The 15836-nt window shown below is 34.2% G+C and overlaps 2 protein-coding genes across 6 annotated transcripts in view; one reads left to right on the top strand and one right to left on the bottom strand.

Moving 5' to 3' along the window:
• The window catches only part of LRRN3 (leucine rich repeat neuronal 3), a 33860-nt gene extending 20350 nt beyond the window's left edge, over positions 1 to 13510 (bottom strand). The window contains exons 1-3 of one of the 3 annotated variants that reach the window (XM_011999198.1): positions 12715 to 13510; positions 7092 to 7198; positions 4279 to 4360 (exon numbers count right to left, since the gene is read on the bottom strand). The gene's annotated coding sequence lies outside the window, so the exon portion shown is untranslated. The remainder of the gene's footprint in view (positions 1 to 4278; positions 4361 to 7091; positions 7199 to 12714) is intronic. The other 2 variants (XM_011999195.1, XM_011999196.1) reach the window with 2 other exon arrangements.
• Positions 1 to 15836, top strand: part of IMMP2L (IMP2 inner mitochondrial membrane peptidase-like (S. cerevisiae)) — a 924235-nt gene that overhangs the window by 469328 nt on the left and 439071 nt on the right. The gene's annotated exons all lie outside the window — the stretch shown is intronic.

Below are 15836 nucleotides of genomic sequence, written 5' to 3'. Positions count from 1 at the left end.
AGAAATTGTTTCATTCTTTACAATAAATTTGAACTGTGGATTACAGAACTAAACATTTACAGGAAAATGGGACACAGAGGGAGTGGGAGAAAGAAAATCATAAGACTTTTGTCTCTCCTGTACCTGGAGTTTCATCATTTCCAACTCTGCAAAATTGGCTCAAGATGTGAATAGTAAAGGCGTATGTATGTGCATGCATGCATGAATGAAGGCATCCTCCAGCAAATTTGCCTTTCAAAAAAGTTGCTTGAATATGGGCCCAAACTCAGAGATATGAAGAGTGTTAACCTGGGGAAGTGAAAATGAAAATGTAACTTTTCCCCCACATGCATATTACAGGAGTATCACTTTTCAGTGTTCTCATTTTGTTTCACACTTAACCCCAAGATTTCTTGAATTGAGAATTCAGATGCCTTATTTTGCTCTCTGGTACTCTCAAAATGGTGTTCAATAGAAGTAGCCTAGTCATTAAGGGATCAGGCATGGACTCTCATTCTTTCTCTGCTGCAGCCATTGTTTCCTCATCTACTGAAAGGTGAGTGATCATAGTATCTACTTCAAAGGGATGTTGTAAGAATTAAATAAAATAATGCATTAAAAGTTCATAGTATAAAAAAGTTCTTCTGCACCAGACACATACAAAGTGGTTACTAAATGTTAATCACTCTCATATTAAGAAGTCATCATATGGATAAGAACTCATTAGAATTTGCTGTAACTTAAACTTATAGGTGAAAATATTGGAACAGGAGAAATGGCAGAGCAAAATAAAACTACTTAAATGCCATTTTGCTCTGATTATCATAAAAGATTGTAGAATTTTGCTTGCCTAGTAGATATTTTTCTGGTTATTTCTATGAAAATAATTCTAAAAATGTATCATGCTATTTGCCATGTTAGTTATATGACATGTCTTAGAAGAAGAAAAAGTCCTTGGAAAGCAGGTGCAAATCATTGTGGCTAGACTTAGTTAATTATTTATAAACTGGTAAAAACTATTAGTAGTTGTCAAATATTAAAAAAAATCCAATATTGGTCTGTGTGTGAAAGTATAAACGTATGCATGTATGCTTGTTGGCAATGGAATAGATAGAGATAAAGAAGTACAATTATAACTATAAATCTGCAGAAATGCTAATACAGGTTTTTTGAGTTGTTATTACTTGAGATATGGTTACATTTTGTAGGAAACAAAGTCTAATATATATTGTGAAAATTTAACAACATTCATTAGTACTCACACAAAGTTCTAATTAGAGTAAAAATAAGAGAGAAACGAAAACTGTGAAATCACTATGATAAATGGACACTGTAGTCTTAAAAAAGACCATGTTATTGTCAGCAATGTTTAAATTTTAGCAACTCGGGGACTTGAGTGCTGGTTGTCCTATACTATATGGTCTACAACGGGGTTTTAATTAACATTTAAAAAAATAAGTTTACAATGAGATTTATGATTTCAATGATTGTAATTATTTTATACGTGTTATAAAGTCTTTTATGGCCCTAGCAAAGAGAATTAGTGAAGAATGGTTTCAGAACTTTTTAAATTTGAGATGGAATGTCCCAGAGTAGTGGAAGTTTCTAATAGAATAGCACGAAGAAGCTGGATTATTCTATTTATTTTTTAGATAGGTATGAAACTTCAAACTTGCTATTTCTATGGTTTCCATTCTTTCATTATACTTGTGGACCTCCACTTAGTAATTTTTCTGTCTCTCTTTTATTTGACTGATTTAAACAAAACAAAACAACTCTTCAGCTAAAATCACTTTAGGTCACAAATTCAAAACTCCAGACTCGAGTAATTAACATGCTTGATGCAAAGCAGCAGCAACACATTACTGTCAATAAAATGACAATCTAAAGAGACATCTTGAAAACTGACTGGATGACAGTGAATTGTGCTTCTGCTAAACTCCAGCAGCTAAGAGGTTCCACAAATATGGGCCCTTCACAGAGAAGATACTGCTGAGTTTATAGGGTTGAGTTTGAGAACTTTTGGTCATCGTGATGCATTAAAAAAAAGAATGATTTGACAGGAGCATATGGTCCAAACTTTTTAAAACTGTGATTGTAGTCAATGTGCTATGAAATACCCACTGGGCAAGGATTGAGTCACCTGGTTTGGGTTCTAATTATGTCTTTAAGTCACTTAACAAGTGACCTAAAATATGTAACATCTGTCTCAATATAGGGATTCTGTTATATTCTGACTCATTTTGTTTTAAAAGAAATTGACGGGCAGTGTAGAGTTTACTCATTAATCATATTGGTGGCAGTTTCTGGGTGACCCTCATTTGAGTTCCATATGGAATGAGATATAGTGTATGAAAATTGGAGTTCATGAACATGTGGGCAGAAGAGGTTTGTCCATTTTTGGTAGGTGTTTCTCCTAAGGATACATAACCCAGTACCCTAGGGATATCACCTGACTGCCAAGAAATGACTGTGGATGGTATACCTTTTTAGATTAGGGACAGTAGAGATAGGAACTATGTTTACCACAGCCTTTCATTATTACATATTAACTGAGGTCATTTACTTTGAATGTCCCAGTCAGATCCCTTAAAATCAAACCCCTAACTCATTTAGCTATACCCTCTTCTCAGTCTTCTCAGGAAAGATACAAGACAATATACCTATTTAACCTGTTATTTTTCTTGTATATTTCTCAGGAATTATACAAGACAGTATACCTATTGTACCTGTTGTACCTATATATATTCTGTATTAATTCAAGCAATTGATTGTCTCAAGTAATTTTTTTTTTCACTAAATCTAAAACAAAAATGGTAGACAGTGGACAAAGAAAAAAGCCTTGAATCTTTACCCAATAATTCTGTAACTTTGTGCAGAAAATAAATATGGATTCTTAGGTGTTATTCTTACAGATTCTGAGATCACACATTAAAAGTACCCAAGTGAGTTTGGTAGTACATCATCACAGATACAAATATATGATTCTACTTGCTGTATCATATAGACATTATTCCTTATCAGTATGCCAAGGTTCTGTTCAATGACTAGGGATGTATCTATATCATGGTCGTTGATTAAATGACCATGAGATGAAATGTCTAAATGAATAAGTGGTAAGATATTATCTTAGAATATTTCTTCTTTCAAAGACATAAAAGTCTCTATCAAGTAAAATCCAGAGCAGCACATTGCTTAAAAACTAAATATGATGATGTGAAAAGAAGGCATCATGCTTAAATGGGGTTGAGAATTTGGTATACTACTAGCAGGGGTGGAGGCAGAATGTGGTGATCAAGGAGGAGGAGTTACCATTCTGGACAGGAAAAACTCTTCATGGGAGAATTTTAAACTTATAAATGTTCTTCATCTTTACAAAATATAGAAAGATATTTAAAAGTTTTCAAATATTTTCAAATCTGGTGAGCAATATTCAGGGTCGAAAGAATAAGGTTAAAACATTGTTATACTTGTTCAATTTGCAAGATATTTATGATCAAGAAAACTTTCCTTATTTCATTAGTGATTTCCATTCCCTAAGAAATGATAAAGATCTTAGATGTTCATAAATCCTCCTGGAATTCAACCATGATATTTTTACATACATTACAATTCTAAAATTACACAGATTAATAAGAATGTTTAAGTAGAAAATCCACAAGTAATACTTCTAGATTAGTTGAATTATATTGTGTTCATTATCATTATATTATTTATGAAATAATATTATACTAATCAGGTTGTACCATGTGGTAAAACTGTAAAGTTTGATGCATTTATTATGTTTATTTTAAATCTATATATGTTATAAATATTTTAATATATTATATATATTTTTTTATTATATATAAAGTTTGAGCATATTATTATATATATACTCCTGATCTTGGCTGAGTTTCAAACTGTAGAAAGAGTCTGTTGTTAGATGCTTCTGCATAAAAAGTCAAATGCTTCTCTAAGGATTAATATATTATGCTTATTCTAAGAAACCTGTGATAAGGCATTGGGTACAGTGTACACTGCTTGGGTGATGGGTGCACCAAAACCTCAGAAATCACCTCTAAATAATTTATTCATGTAACCAGACACCATCTGTTTCCCAAAAACCTATTGAAATTAAAAAAAAAGAGAGAAATATATGCTAAGGAAGACACAATAACATGGACTTCAGAGTCAGACATTCAGGATTCAAATCAGGACCTTTCCACTGAGCGAAGGTGGGCAAATGCTTCTCCATTTCAAGCCTCAGTTCCCTCATGGAACCAAAGTGAAATGAGAGGAGGTGAACAAAGAGCTTACCCAGGTTCCAGGCTGTGGAGCATGTTAAATAAATGTTGCCCAACATCTTCCTCTTCTTTCTCTTTCTCCTCCTCTTCCTTGTCTTTGTTGTATATAAGAAGTAGCAGGAAAAAAACCCCAAAAGTTTAATTTAAAATTATACATGTCCTTCTTTATTTCTTATATGTTAAGTTATTCATGATTCACAGTACTTTAACCTTTTATCACCTCAAAATTGAATTTATTTTTTCAGTTGTCTAATTGCTTATAATTTCAAAAAAAATCTTCATTTTGAACAGAGAATATATGTTGATGTGAGCTCTCTAAACTCCATTTTTAATCACTGGAGGAATCCTCAACAACATTTTTGCTTTAATTTTACATTCAGATTTTGTTTCGTAGAACAGTCAAGTCGAAGGACTCCCCTGATAGTCTTTTCAGGAGGTGACACAGCAAGAAATGCTGAAGTTTTACAAACAGCTAGTACAGAACGCTTCTACTAAAGTTTTAGGTTTGGCTCAGCATCCTCAGTTTGAAAAGCAAGTTACAGCTTTTATCAGTTAACCTTGCAGGGCTAGAAGCTTATGCATACTGAGGAAGATTGATGAATTTCATTGAAAATTGATGCTCATAGTAGCAATGAAATTGTATTCAGACTATTTTCGTGTTCATCATTTAAAAGAGAATGCATGAGGGGGAAAAAGTGTCCAAAATTTGGAACTAGATACAAGGACACCTTATTATAAATAATGAAATTTGAGGCCAACGAGCTAAGTTTTGCATTTTTCTTTCGTGTCACTTATACTGTATGACCTCAGGTAAAGAAGTATGTTGACTTCTACTTGATGGAAAAATGATGAGAGAGGAAGCTATAAGCTGCCGGTTCACAGGTCTGGCTGTGAACTGAACTGCAAAAAATCATTTTAGTTAATCTAGTGGATCGCGAAACTCAAATATAAATAAGTAAAGCATCACTCCTTTCTCAGAAACAAAAGAAGAATCCTACAAAGATATAATATTCTAGTATGAGCAGAATGCATGATATGAAACTATAAACGGAGTTTTTGTATTTTGATAGAGAATCTGACTCTTGGAAGGCGATATAAACTAGCTATATTTAGGCAATACCAACGGGAGGCAGTGTTGCCTCATGTACAAAGGCATGTTCTTGAGAGCTAACTGACTTAGGTTCCTTTTCCTGTTCTTCATTAGTTATGGCAAGTTACTTTTCTTCTCTAAGCCTTATTTTTCACATTGGTAAAATGGGTTAAACATAGTGCTTCCATAGTACGGTTGTTATGACGATTAAATGAGAAAATGTATGTTAAGTGCTTAGCACAGTGTTTGGCACGGAAAATGTTTGTATGTTGTAAACGAGATCTGCCAGTATTACTACCATTCGTTTAGCCAGTAAAGGACTGTCTAAGAGAGATGATGTGGTTTGAATGTATAAGGTCTCTGCTTATATTAATTTATGTCATAACATTTGTTTTAATTCTTCATTACTTTGATTATTTTGCCCAACAGCAGCATATTATGGTATAATTTATAGCCTAAATGTAAAAATGAGACTTTGATATTTACATCAATTTTGCTTCCTCATTAAAAAGTAATTGATTAAGGAAATGGTGGTTTGGAAAATGCCTCACTGATTTTAAAAAGTTAGCTGAACATCACCTTATGACACTCTTTAAACAACTGTAGTGTTTGTGTAAAAAATATGTGGGTAATAAATGACAATACGAGGAACAAATATAAACTATGTGTTTGGTAAGTGAGTCAGTTCAGCTAGTCACACAACAAATTGACTTGGATGAAGTTTATATCTTATAATGGCATTTTATATATTTTTCATTCAAGAATGACTATGAATAGAGCTTTCAAAGTTTATAAGTTCTTAGAGTATGTTTATCTTTCATATATGGCAGTCACCTTGTTTTGCTCTTTCCATTCTATTCTGTTGCACTTTCTTTTCAATGCTATAGCATTGTGACCTAGACTCAATTCTCTCTTCACTTGCTGTATCTTTTTTGTTCTCAATGCCTTGGGCACCTGCAGTGTAAGGCCATTAACACCTTGGCCTTTGTAGAAATCAAAATATCTGTATAGATATATATTGAAATTATTTCCTGCAACTATTGAAATTTCAATAAAGGTCATTGTGGTTCCACATATTCTACAGATGTTGAATACTTTTTGTAGAACATGTTCAGTGTTTGGTATTTCTGAGTGACTGAGTTTTGATAAAAATAGAATTAAACTTAGACCCCATTAAAAGTCCATATTTCGGAGGCATATAAATATAGTGATACAGTAAACAGTCTAATGACATAAAAATCAACATGAATTGTATGTTTGAAAAATACGTCTGTTTTTAACATTTTTTTTTTCCTTAAGAAAGGTAAGCTGCAAGTTAGTTGACAATGTTACTTAAATGCTTTGATCTCTCAACATTATGAGACTATAAATTATAGAACAAATGTTACCCCAGGGAATGAATCCACTAAAATATTTGCCTTTATTTCATTGTAGTTGTTATTAATTTGATAATTGTTGAAAAAAGTTATAAGTCCAAATCAAACCTGTTTACCACAGTGAAAATGAAGTCTCTTAAATGTCTTCTATAGTTAAAATATCCACTATTATTCATGTCACTTGTAAGTGTTGTGAGTCCCAAGCTTCACCTTTGGGGCCTTAATCCCGGGAGAACACATTCTGCCATTCCTCAAGTCCTGTTTTGTACCAATTGGGAAACAGTGCCTCTTCCATTGTTCCTCAGGGAATTAGATCCCAGGAGCTTCAGGAAATAGAGAATGTTGCCTATTGATGCTAACCTTTAACTGATTCAGTGGGCCTTTTTTATGCAGACATGCAAAAAGTGGTGACGTTTAAACTCCTTCCCTGAGTAGAATAGCTGATTATCTGTGGAATGCTTCACCTCCTGGAAGTAAAACGTGAAATGACAAACTTTAGAATATGTTTTAAAGGGATTTTTATTCATTTCAATGTCTGTATGACTTTTGACAGACAAAATCTCCCCTAGAAAGGGCTCACAGAATAATGTATGTAAGTTTACTGGCATTTTGACTTTAATAGTTTACAAATATACCAGTTTACTTTCAAATTAACTAATATTTTTATCTTATTTAGTGTGTCATTTTCTCCCCAAGACAAACCAGAAAGGAGATGCTAAAGAAGTTGCTTTTATGTTGACACTTGATCCATTGGGGGTTCTTAAGTGACTTTGGAGACTTTGTTCGTAATTTTTAGTAACCTGGAAAATCCCTAAATAATTTACTCATCTCATTTTATCCAGTTTTTGAGACCTTTGCCAAGTATCTGTTTATCAAAGTGCTAATGCTGTCAGACAAACATATGGATGAGTAGGTAGAACAACATACAGTCTTTTTCTCCAAGAATAGATGTAGGTTGTGGGGTTTTTTTTTTTGTTTTTTTTTTTTTTTTAAATTTAACTCAGGCATAGCAATAGCTGTGATTTAAGAAATAAAGATTTTAATTTGCAAAAATCTATCCAGATACGGTGTGGCATGGTACAAAAACATAGTTGTTGGAAGGGTAAGATCTAGAGTGGAAGTTCAATAAAAAGGGAACTGACATTTATTACTAACTTCAGAAATGCCAGGGACCAGTGCTACACCCATATTTTCTTCTACTCTCTGGAGTCAGAGACCCTTGCACCTCAACATGTTAGCAAGTCTCTAACCTCACAGAACCTCATTCTCCTGTCTTAAAGATGTTCATCATCATCATATCTACCCTACTTCACCAGATCGTTGTGAGGAGCAAAGTAATTGTTGAAAAATTGCTCTGTAAATGGTAGAGCTTTAAACAAATATTCACAATTACTGTGTTTATATTTTGTATCCTTCTCACAAGTTGAGTCAATTAATTACTATTATGTTAAGCAAAATTTGGAGAGCACATTTAAAAACAGAGAAATTTGCCCAAAAGAAAAGAAGAGGATTGTGATACTAAGGAGATGTCATTGCCTACTGGAGCTCCCACTCTGACTCTAGAAATCAGAAAGTAAGTTGGGATGGAGTAGGGGAGGGAGAGAAGGAGAGGGATTGCTATCCTGATGTTTATTGTTTTCCAATGAGATGTATAAGCAAAGCATGGATCCTGAGAATGGACACTGTATATAAAAAAATAAGGCACATGTTAAGTGCTTTAAATTATTTATAGTGAACCCAAGTAAAAACAGATGTGGAGAGGCTCCTCAGAATTCTTGGAAAACCTTAAAACTTATAGTGGATGATCAATAGCTGAGTCTCTGTAAGTGAAGGATAGTGGCATTATTATTATTAACATGTTTTAAAAACAGGGCAAAACTCTAATTTTTATGACTCTTTACAGAATATAGTAAACCACATTCAAAAGATGAATTACGGTTTTGAAATATTTGGGTGTTATATACTTAATAAATCATTGCTGCTTCTGTTATTGAATATTGGCTTTTGCTTTTAGAATGCTTGATTATCTGAATAAACATATCTCTTTTTTGCACATATCTGTGAGTCTGGGGGGGGTTTTTTCAGATAGTTTTTTGAGAAAACATTATATTTGAAAGACTAAGGAGGCAGAATTTTAATGGAATGCTGGAGGAAGTATTGTAAGGAGTTCTAACCTGGGCCTCTCCAATCAATAGCTGGGTGAATACAAAGTACAGTATATTACATTATAACGATTTCAAACCCTTTCAGCCTCAGTTTTTTTCACCTACCAAATGAGCATATTAGACTAGCTACTACTGTCTCTTTCAATTCAAAAAATTCTATTCTATGAAAGCATGTCTACCTTCTATATTCCCATATACTGAAGCTGTGTAATGTGTTTTTATTAATGGCACCATAGATAATTCTTCCCTTATTATGGTCTAAAGATGAATTAACATAATAGAAAGCAGGTGTATACAAACTTGACAATTATGCAAATATAGTAGATAGCCCTGTAGGTACTGTACTTCTTCAGAAAGATTTGAGATGGGCATTAAGTCTTCCTTGTGAATCCTGTATTTAATGACCTCTAAATAGCATCTATTGAGACCTTCAATTCCTTTCAACAAGTTAGAAAAACATTCTGATTTATCTCTCTTCCTTTTTCCCATCCTCTGGCACCAGCTACTGTCTTTATATTAGAATTTGACTTCCTTTCCTTTCACATTGTGGCTAAAGAAATAATTGTTATCATGTTTTACTAGTGACTTCGTAGCTGTCTAATAAGACATCACTTTTTCAGAAGGAGAGGGGAGGAATTCCCTGAGCAGGAGCTATGTTCAGTTGTTACACAGTGAAGCTTTCCTAAGTACTCATTGCATAGCCAATATCAGACAGCTTTATCTTTGACAGCACGGACAAGATGTACTGATGTTTTGCCTAGAGTTTACCTGATTTATTTAGTTTCATGTGCCAAACAATGATACATAAGTAGTTAAACTCTCAGAACCAGGTCTACATGGAACATTTTAGTGGGCTGTACGCATGTCTAGTGTTTCTTCAGACTGGCTGGAGCCACATTATTTTAAATCATTTTAGAGGAGCATCCTTATTGAGACTAGAAGTAAGAACTCATTTTTTAGCCTGCTATTACCTTTCTTTTAATGATCTCCTTTAGATTCACCAACAGATACCTCACCTATGCCCATTTTCAGGGGCTGCTAATTAAGTAATAACATTTAACTTAGGTAAGTTTTTTTTTTTTTTTTTTTTTTAAACTCAGTTTATAAAGCTTTCTGATCAAGTTAGGTTGTAATAAATACCAAGTGCCATGTTACATAGGAATGTTACACCCAAAAAAATTCAGACTGGGGAGGAGGAGTGAAACATCAAACCCATCATATGGCAAAAGCAAAAGATGTTAAAAAAAAAAAAAAAGAACAAAGAAACAGTGAAATATAGTTAGTGCATCATAAGTTGATCACCTTTTGCATAGATCACTAAATTACTGACCTAGAAGTCTGGTAGCACTGTTTATTCAGCCATTAATAACAAGAACAACCACCTCCAAATAAAAAATTCCACCTACTCATCAGCATTCTAACTCAGCATGTTGCCTGTGACAAGCGACACCCTGAAAAAAATGGTCCTTTGAAGCTTGTCTTGCCAGGAAGCTGCTATTTCTGGTATAGTTACATGATTTGGGGAGACTATGGTTAAGTCTTCCAGGCATACACATATGTCCATCATCTGGCATTTGTAGGTGCTGATCAAATCACCAAACTCACTGGACACACTGAGTGACAACACTGAGGGCCTGGAGTGTTGGTATTTCTCAGACTCAAGTGGGCACATTACTGATCTCTGTAATCCACAAAATATGTATGTGAGCTTTACTATGGTTAAACAGTGAATCCACTGTTCTTAGGTGTCATCTATTGCAATTTTAAAATAAGGCGGGTTAGATTTAAGAATGTGTGTCTGGCATGCAAACTTTCCCTGGAAAAGGTCTAAGAAAAGCTGAAATCAATACTGCAATGCTACATTATATGGGAGTTTGAAATCAGAGGGTTGAGTATCTACTTCTTTTCCTCTTGGTTAGGAACTTAGGAGGTACCTCAGAATATCAGATCTGGTCTGTTTCAAAAGCAGCACTTTTAATAAATAGCAGAAAAGCAAATAAAACACCTTTTCCTTTTTGTAATAAATCATTTTGTTTTTTTTATAGATTGCATGTGGCGTTTGAGGCAGAGTGAGCAAAGCTGCCAATATTGCAAGCTGATGCTTCAGCATCTTTCATTTTTCTCTCTGAGCAGGAACCCTCTTCTTAAACTTGTTCATTTTACAGAGAGAAAATCGAAGCCACTGGCATATTGTCAGAGCTGCTTTATTGTCATCATTTACAAAGGTCACTGGAATTAATTGACTTCTTATATTACATATTGTAAACTGACTCATTTTTTGACACATTTATGGGAAAGTGGCAGGATCTAAGTGGCTGGTTATTGTCTTTTTGCTTTGGCTTATATTACAAACTAGAAAACCAATAATAGCTCTGAAATCACAGTTGTGGAAAAAAATAACCCACAGTTTCAAAGAAGCTGACTCTGTTAACTATGTGGTTAGTTGAACTAAAAGAAGGCAGGAGAGAGCTCCAGAAGATGAAATACAAATGCTAGGTTTCTTTTACTGTCTTTCCAGGACCCAGTAAAGAGGGCAGTGAATGTTTCCATGAATATCCTCAATTGATGTTGTCTGTTTGAAAGCATATTCTAAGTAGCTGGCTTCCCTTTACAAGATTGGAAGTAAAAATTAACCCACAATGAATTCCATGAATCATCGATACATGGATGCTCATAGAGTTTACTGAGAGTAATTCTGTCTCAGAGGCATTGCTTCTGAAACTAAACATGAGAAATATATCAGTAATATTTATGGTACCAGAGCACAGTATATTCTAGGTAGATATTTTGAACCTTTACTTCTCTTTTTGTTTTCACATTATCCCCTTTTCACTAAATTAGGAAGGTTCTGCTCATATTCATAGCCTGCTTTCACTGAAATTAGAGGCACAGAAACAAGGACATATTGTTAAAAATGAATAAATTAGAGCCGAATTAAGCCATCCAGCTCAATAACAGCAAAGGGAATATAGCAGTTGGTTAGAACAAACAATCTTCTTAAATAGGAAATGTACTTTAAAGCCATCCTGCTGTGATCCTGTTAATTACCAAAGAAGATTAGAACTCTTCTGGTTCATGGGATCCTTTTACCTAGTGTGTGGCAGTTCCAGCTGCATTAGCAATCAGACATTTGCACTGTCCCTTCAGACCAGTGAGGGGATGTTATTAAAGGGAAGTCATTTACCCCAGTCCGTAAGATGTAGCCTGGCAGAAATTCAATAACTGTTTGTGATATGCTCAATCCGCTACTCTGCTTAGTGATTTTAGCTCTTAACATACAACAGCATTTGCCTTAATTTGCATCCACTGGGTGAGAGAGAATAAAAATGCCCCATTTGGTGGGTTGATTTCAAAACACAGAATAATGTGTGATCTGTTTTTCACTACAAATAATGTGAAGAAAAAGGAAAATTGCACCCCCTCATCCGTGTCTCTCCTCTCGTCTTTCTGTCTCCTTCTCTCTTCCTCATCTCCTTCTCTCTCCCTCTCCTCTCTTCTCCCCCAGTGTTCCCTTCTCTTCTGTCTCCCTCCTTTTTCTCCTCCCCCCAACACTGCTTTTTCTCTCCCACTCACATCCTCTGATGGGCATTCAAGCTAGTAAAATGCATGTTGGAGAATCTCACAAACACAGCTAGGCACACACAGAGCCAGCTGGGTTTTGCATGTGAATTTCTTCTCAAAAGTGCAATAAAAGAAAAAATGCTCTTAGAATTCAGACAAGAAGAAGACATCAAAGGAGGATTTAGGTGTAAAAACGTGATCATCGAGGTGACAAGAAATAGAACGTATTTTAAAAGATATGTGTATTTTAAACTTACCTCGAAAAGCAGTTTCAGTGCTAGCCCACCTCCGATGTCCCTGCGTGCTGGATTCCTCAGTTCCTTGGTTGAGATAATCACATGGTTGTGTTCTTGCCCGGTGTAAATAGGTGCATTTGCGTGTCTATGTAACAAAGTGTACACAAATATGTACTATAGATATGCACACATGCACGTAATCTTATCTCTGTATTTTAAAATATAAAGGAAGGCAGAAGGCTGCAGCCAGGATTCCTTCTTTTTCCCGGAACTCTTTTTCTCAGTCGGCAGGCTGAGGTTCTCAATCCAGTGAAGAGAGATCCTGTGAGCTGGCTTTATTTTCCCTTGTTTCCATGGTGGTTAGTGGTGCATCGTTCACCCGATCAGTTGTCACACTGACATGGTGCTGCCTGCTCAGCGGTCATTAATAACTGAACACCCTCCACTCCCCAGAGAGGAGCCAATCGCTTCAGACTGCCAAGATGTAGCACTCGCAGCTGCTCCAGTCTGGTTGGCTGAAACAAACTGTCTGTTCTATGACACTGCTGCTTAGGATACAAATAAATGAAACAGGCTTGCATATTTTCCTAGGTATCATTTTCCTTATTTTTTTCCCCCTTTCTGGAGGAATGTTGGGAATTTTTTGACAAGTTTTCTCAATTTGAGGTTATCAGTCATTCAGAGAAACAATGTTTTCAGTCTGCAAATAGGCAGGACACACTACTGATAAGGATTTCCCAAATATTAAAAACACGTCGTAGAGACTCACACCTCCAACTCTGTCTCTGTGAAGTTCAGCAATGACTGTATTATTTAAGAAGAGAAGCTTGCAACTGTTTTGAGTGGCATTTGGTTCTCTATAGATCCTACTTAATTTAGCATATGTGCTTGGTGTTCAATAACACTTTTTTTTTTAGCAATGACATTTCTTGTCTGGATTGACCAGATTTTTAAAATAAAACATATATTTGCCTCTCTGTAATTCACAACATTGGCATTTGAGGGGGTACTTTTTAAAAATATGTATTTCTAATTATACTCACTGACTTCTCCTTATATGATGTAATCAATCTAGGAGCTACATATGAATGGATACATGTGTAGGTGTGTTTGTATATCTGTGTGTGTGTGTGTGTGTGTGTGTGTGTGTGTGTGTTTAGGATATATTTTTTTACCACTCTGGGGAAATAATTCAATTGTAATAAGCTAAATTATAAAAAATATTATTTATCTTTGTTCTTAGGCCTATTAACTCTGAGAGGATATTTCCCAGGAAAATATACTATATAAGCCATATATGTAAAACATTTTTATTAATTACCAGAAATTTGGAAAACACAGGAACACATAGCAGTGCATATTTCTCAAAGAACATCTATGAAAAAATCAAAAAGCAGCTTTAAAAATGCATGTTTTACAACCTTAATTAGTATACTAAAGAAACATCTTGTTGAGGAGAATGGAACATGAGGATTAATATATCAACAGGTCAAAAGCAGGCTAGTCATAACTCCAACCCCAGTTTTGAGAGACTACCCTCTAGTGGAGTAAAAAGAAATGACACTTATTAGATTTAGGAAAAAAAAAAAAAAAGCCTTCATATCTAATTGCTCCTTAAGTATTTATTGACATGACATAGACCAATAGTTTGCAGTTACAATAATAATAATAATACCAGAAAAAATTTTAAACAATAGGCTTATCTTTAAATACTAAATATTTTCACTCTGTAGTTTTCTAGAAACAGTTCCCAAATGCTTTTTCTCTATAAGAATTTATTCAAATGAATCAAAATAAGTTCAAGATAAAAGTAGCATCTCATTTAACTTAGTATTTATTTCAGAATGTTATTGTAATATTTTATTATTTGCTAGATACTCTAGTATTTACTCAGAAAGCCCTGAGTCAATTCTGTATATTAGGGATCATGGTTGAGTGTTGGGATGTTGTGTTAAGAGTATGTTTACATATAATTTAATGTACTTTTAGTAGTAGTAATAATCATCCTTCTTACCCCTTAATTTTAATCTAGGAAATCTTAATTTCTTTAGTATTCCAAATTATTTCAATATTTGCATGATTTATTGCCACATATGGAAGAATAATCTTAAAATTGTGATAATTATTTGAAAAAGGAATTTTTATTTATGCCATGGTATCTAAGTGATTAATTTTCATCGATTGGTATTGACTGTATAATTGACAAATCCAGTAATCAAACCAATTATAATGCACTCCCATAATGAAGGTAAGTTGTGATAGTCAAACAGATACACGATTAAACTACTTTCTTGGTTTTTAAACAATCATACCTAATATTTTAAATTTCAGTCTCTCAGAAATCAAGAAAAAATCTTTTCATTTTTGGTTCATTTAGAATTGTTAAAGGTAGCCATTTATATGTTATCTTACATTATTTCATAGGAAATTGTTTTAACTAAATGATCACTGTTTTGAAAGTGGGAGATGAGAGTGCTCTTCCTGCAATTGTCCTTTTAATGTAGGTACATGATAAATTTAAAATATTTTATACTCATTTTTATAAATTTAATATCATGGAGCACTAGAAATGAGATTTTAACGTGAAAGAGAAAATGACTCTGGCTGTGGATGAAAAGGATGACGATTCTGTTCTTTGGCTGGAATTTCTATTTTGTTCCAAGAGCATCAGCAGCTTTGTAGAATCAGTGTGTGTTTTGAGTGTTTTTTTCACTTATCAGGGACTTCAGTCCTTAATTGTAAATGTGAAATGTGGCTCTCTCAAAAGATACATGAAAAAATTATTTTGGTATCACATCTATATAATGAAGTACCATATGAAGACATTACATTGTAATACAGTAAGGATTTTAGGGTTTTTGAATTAATACAATTGTGAATGATCATCAAATGAGAACCATGGAAGCTTAGCACACAGTTGGCACCTTAAAGACAGGATAGAACCCCTCAGGTATTCCAGATTTTTTCCACCATATTACCCTATCATCTACCGGATGATTGGCAGTCCTCTGCTAATTCTTCTTTTCCTTCTTCTTGTTCTTTTCCTCCTTCTTACTCTCCCTCCTTCTTTCCCTTCATTTTTTTTTTCTTTCTTAAGTTTCTTCCTTTAGAAGGCACTAAAGCTTCAGAGAAATTTCACATTG

This window comes from Mandrillus leucophaeus, unplaced genomic scaffold, assembly GCF_000951045.1.
Source record: "Mandrillus leucophaeus isolate KB7577 unplaced genomic scaffold, Mleu.le_1.0 Scaffold588, whole genome shotgun sequence".
In the NCBI taxonomy this organism is placed as follows: domain Eukaryota; kingdom Metazoa; phylum Chordata; class Mammalia; order Primates; family Cercopithecidae; genus Mandrillus; species Mandrillus leucophaeus.
Note: the sequence above shows the minus strand (reverse complement) of the source record. Positions and strands in the feature narration are given on the sequence as shown.